The sequence below is a fragment of the Acyrthosiphon pisum genome, chromosome X (assembly GCF_005508785.2).
Source record: "Acyrthosiphon pisum isolate AL4f chromosome X, pea_aphid_22Mar2018_4r6ur, whole genome shotgun sequence".
Taxonomy (NCBI): domain Eukaryota; kingdom Metazoa; phylum Arthropoda; class Insecta; order Hemiptera; family Aphididae; genus Acyrthosiphon; species Acyrthosiphon pisum.
Genome location: NC_042493.1, coordinates 65,008,933 through 65,015,031, shown reverse-complemented (window position 1 = coordinate 65,015,031; position 6,099 = coordinate 65,008,933).

Sequence of the window (6,099 nt, the reverse complement as noted above, 5' to 3'; positions counted from 1 at the left end):
TATAATTAAGTAAAAGTAAATTATTATGTATAGTACTATAAAAACAGAAGAAACATATATTATAATAATATAATATAACTCATATAACTAAGTATCTATAACGGATTTATCATAAAATAACTTTCAGGCTTGTATTTTACCAGCCAAACTCAGAAATGGATTGGCCCGGGTGGTAAGACGGGGAACCATAAAATAATATAAGTTATAGAAAATGGTAAAATAAACATTTGGTGAAAATTTCAAGTACATATACAAGTATCTGTGGTTATTCGTTTTTGAATTACAACTAAATAAGAAAATGGTTCAATGAAATTTCCAACGGTAAAAATGTAAACTTCAAACGCTCATAAATAAATTGTTTGACTTTCTGGTAAACTTTTTCTTTGTTAAAGTTTGAAAAACTTAAGAGGAATCTTGTGTTAAATTTATAAACCTTAGATATAAATAGAAACATTTTTATGAATTTCTGACTCAAAATAATTTGCACATTTTTATGATTTTATTCTAACTTTAGACGCTCATAAAAAATTATTGTGGGTTTACGCTAAAATTTGTTTTGAGTTTCTGTTAACAACACCTCATGAGGAACTTTCTATTAAATTTTTAAGTATTTTGACCGACCAGAAAAAATTAAATCGTTTTCTTTAAATTTTGTTTTTGAAAATACTGTGAATTTTCATAATTGACTTGTTTTGTACCAATTATATTCACATTCCCATAAGAAGAGTTGCCTAAGCTTAAAATTAAAGCATTATTTCTACTAGAAAATTGTTTACATTAAAAAAACACATTATTGTAAGATTAATACATCATCGTGATCGTTCTCTTTGGAATCTAAAATAACAATCTTAAAGCATTTTACTTTTACGTGTAATAAACTTAATATAACTTGTAAAACTGTTTACGTCATACGATATTGTATACAATTTGGCATTTGCATTCACCCTTACCTTTACAATCATTAGTAATCAAATTAGTATTTAAATTAGTAAGAAATAAAATTTAACTTAAATTTGAATTAAACAGTCCTGTAAAGAATACTTTTAAAAAGTACATGAGTAAAATACTCAAATACATTTTTTTTAAGTATTTAAGATACTACTCAAATACATTAATTGTAAAGTATTTCAAATACTACTCAAATACTTTTGGTTTTTAAAGTGGGTTTTTAATTATCGTAATATAAACACATAGGTAGTAGGTAATCTAATAGTTATCTAATAGTTTTAAAGGGAATATTGTTATATATATATATTGTTATATTAACTTTTTTTAGAAATCTAGTTTTCACAAACCTTTGGGCTTCGGCTAACACAGAAATACTGAATATTAAATAAAACTATTATTCCATTATTGTAGTTGACAATTATATTTTTCCAACCAATTATTTCGAATAAAAATAAAATTTTTGAAATAAAAAACCAAAGTATTCAATACCAAAAAGTATTTAATACAAAAAAAAGTATTTAAAATACCATTCAAAATACGTCATGCTGAAAGTATTTAAAAAGTTATTCAATACTTAAAAAAGTATTTGAATACTTTTACTTAAATACTTTACAGGACTGGAATTAAACGATAAATTAACGTATTCGATGAAAAACGATTCCTACGGATACATTTTAGATAAATAATAACAGTTGAATATTTCTGTACCTAATTATGTTTTGAGAAACTCATTTTACTTCTATTCTACGTATTATTATAACTAAGATGGGCATGCTAATATATATTAAAAATATACAATGTCGACAAGTTATTAAAAATACTTCCCGCTGGGTGACTAAAATATTTATACTATTATATAACATTATTGCGTAGGTACGATATCCTGTCGCGTTATCGATTCGTAAGTCCGGATTCGTCGCCGGATGGGCCGAATCGTCGTCAGGCGCACGCAACAACACAACGTACTCGGCGATCGATACGAGACGGTATCGACGCGCAAAAGGCGTACACGAGTTGTACACGACGCGTGTCATGCGATCGCCACAAGTTACCGGCTCCGAAACCACCTCCTCCACTACTACTGCCCCCTCAACATCAAACCACCATCACAACAACGACGGACAAACAGCTGAGGCCCGTCGCGCGACGGCGGCGTCCGCAGTTCCGCACACCGCTGGGCGAGAGCGTTCCGAGAAATTATTGTCATGTGCGCGGTGCGTTGAACACGCGCGCGCGGACAGACACCACGCGCTTCGTGCACACGCACGCGGCCAGCCCGCACGCACAGCCGCGCTCACGCGTACGCACATGCGCTCGCCACTGCGCCGCAGCTGCACTTACGGCCGTAGAAAAGAGTAACCTACGCGTAATACTATGTTTAGAACCATTGATTATAAAATAATCAGTAAATTATTGTAATATTATACATTTATACAACACGACTTTGAATAAATTGCTCGCCGGCCCGGCCGTGTTGAGTGTTGTCGTCGTTGTTGTGAAATAAAACTCCCGATAGATGGCGATAAGAAATTATAACAATGTTATAATGTCATTATAATTTATGATATAAATTCCTATTTTATTCCGACCGACGACGACTCGGATGGGTGCGGTGCGGAGAAAACAGGTTTTTACCAGTCACTTGACAGTCGGAACGGTGTCACCGATCGCCCATCGTAAACATTCAAAACGAAATCAACGATAATATTAAGAACAGAATATTTGTTCTGTTTTTTCCTATACTATAAGTCTGTAACAGTAATAAAACGAAGCCGATGCCATACTTCGTATTATTTATACAGATTTGAAGATAATATTGTAAAATGTCATTATAAACAGACAATAATCAATTTATTTGTATAATTTTTTTTTTAAATTTAATTATAAAATTGAAATTGGTGTAGCAAAAAAATCATAAATTTTAATATCCTGTAATGTGTTGAACATGATTATAAATACTATAATATTTTTTTCTAATATTCGTTAAGTTAGTATTTATTATATTTAGCAGCATTTTGAAAATGTATATTCCCTTCTCTTGAATTTTCCCAATTACATGCCTTATACGTTTTAGTCCTTAATAAAAGATCAACAATATAATTTAATTTGAACTTTGCGAATAAAGAATTTATTAAAATCGAAAGCTTTCGACGTATTACTTTCATTGATTTTTCTTTCAACTTTTAAAATATATTTTACATTTTTAACCCACTGCTGAAGGCACGATCAGTGAACGATCTATAGTGTTCATAATCAATGGTAGTATAGTAGTATGCATAGTACCATGGTACGTATTATGATAAAACGATTGCATAATATTATTATAATTTATCATAAATACAACATATACACGCCATACGCGCGCGTCCAGTGGGAGAGGGCCAAAGTACGGATATGAGTGACAGAGTGCATTGTGGGGAAACGGTTAGGTAAGCGAATGCTTACTGCCTACTGGCTACTACAGAAACTGACTGCCTATATTATACATTATACACGAGCACACGGCTACCCGCAAGCTCAGATTAAGGATTAATCGGGCTCCGGGACACGATATACTTAGTGCCCCCTTTCATATTTAACATCAAAAAATTGTATGCCTAAATTTTACGACTGTGTAAAATTGTATAATTTTGTACTATATAACCACGTTCAATCGTAAATTATAGATAATAAAGACTATCATCTATGCGTACGATGTAGTTCAAAACTCCCATTTTATAAACTTCATCATAGAATATCAAGTTTATATATTTTATTATAATTTAGTAATTTTACGTGATATAAAAATAAGAAAATTTTATTTTGTAATTACTAAATACTAAAATTATTTTGTTTTTTTAAAAACTACCTATTTTGAACATATTAAAAATAGGCCCCGGAACCTTGCCCCTCCTGGACCCCCTTAACCGGGCTTGGCTACACGTCGTCATGTGTAGTACGCATTGCTATTGAACATAATTTAATTACAGTCTAACGATATAAAATGTATATTATAAATGGTCCAGGATTGGTAAATTGGGTTCCAAATGACCTTATCTAGGTATAAATGTTAGTATGTTCATTCCATTTTTTTAATATCTAATCATCTTTATTAGAAGTCAAATTTTATAATATTATGTATATATATTTTATATTATATTTCATATTACATAATATTATATTCTGAATAAATAAATAAATATATGGTATAAAATATTATGATCTGTGTTTATTATAATATTATGTTCTTGGTAAAAACTTGAATGATCGGGCCGAACAGGTTTTTTTACCCGGGACTTAACTTACCGCTTTCAAAATGTATCCAAATTATCGCAGACGTAATTTACCTAACCCCAGATGGTCAAATAGTCACACAGGGTCATCCTGGTCCTGACGATTTGCGGGGCTCAGGCGGAAGAGTAAAATCTCATGGCCTAACGCCGAAAATATCATTATTGTCAGTTGCATATAAGAATATAAGATAATAGGATATAAGGGAGCAAGGGCATAAATAGACTTAAAAAATATAGTACCTTGTAACTACAACAATATGAATAAGTAAATAAATTAATATTTAATAACAAAACACGTCATAATATACTTAAAAAATAACATTGGTAAAATAAGTCAATAAATATTGTATATAGAAATACACTAACACTATATAAAAATGTATAATACATTTATCTTTCTACTTTTCAAATCAAAAAATGTATCAATAATACCATTATATTTTAGTTGGTCAGCAATTTCTTTTTCTATAGATGTTATACTTAAGTTGGTGACTTTTTCATAGGACAGAATGCTTTAAAATTAATTTTTTTTTATAATTTTCACCTTTGAAAATTAAATTTTAATTATTAACTTGTTTGAAATTTGACACATTCATTTGACGTCAGCTAATAAAGGTAGGTAGTCAAAATTACAACAATTTTATTGAATGTATTAAAGAATGTATTAAAGAACACATTTACGAATTTAGTCTTTACGATTGTTATTCGTAATTAATTGTTTATCCATTTACCCGTCGATTGAAATCACTATACGATTTTTGACCCTACCCGCGGCCGTACGCGTCAAGACTCAAGACGCACGCACGGACGCACGGTGGTTATGTCATTTCGTCATAAGTCATTATACTTGTTAGCTATTAACTTATAAATATAATAATAATATGATACGCAAATATTATATTATGATTTATAGCTACATGATATATTAATTATTAAGTATGTTCGAACGCGCACTTGTGTGTCGTGTGTGTACTACTGTTGTCTGTTGTAGTACTGTACCATTTATATTATAGTATGCTTTTACTTGTTTTTGTTTTATGTAACATAATATTTACCTATTGATGCATATTCAATAGTCAATACCTACCGAATTGCGTGTGCTTTTTACCTCCCGAATGCCGATAAATGAATATAATATATAATTATATAAAATTAGCAAATAAATAATAAACCATTGCGTACACATTGTCTATTATACACCGTGTATAATACACGTCGTTTATTCTCCCTTATTCCCCCTCCGGACCGGCACCAACGTTACCAGACCATCTCCCAACGCCGCGTAAAAAGTTTCTGGCAACTGGTTATGCGTCGTCGCGGCATTGTATCGATAAAAAAAAACCCCGTAATATATTATGCGAACGCACTACGCATACATAGACATGAGTATAGACATGAGTATAGACACACAGTCACGCACACGTTCATTATTGCATAATATTAATTAATAATTATTATATAAACATAGTAAACATTTATTGTCTAAATTGTACCGAGAGAATAGATTCGATTGACACAGACCAGTCTGGTTCGGTGATATCGTATTTCTTTAATCGCGAACATGACAATATGAAATCTCTACTCAGAGACGTAAAACACTACATCACAATAAAATAATATGTCGTTCCCCATTGTAGAATTTTTTAGTATATTTAATTTTTTTTATAATTTCTCAACAGCCTATAAAAATAAAATTGGGTTGGTAGGTAACTACTATATACAGGAGGTGTAAAGTGTACCTAGTGAATAGGTCATTGTAATTAATGTGTTTAATTTAAATTCAATGATAAATGATTGAGTACAAAAAACGATTCTGAGTGGTCTGTGGAATCGTTCGTCTATATTAGTAAATATATTTTATTTATTTATTATACAGAGT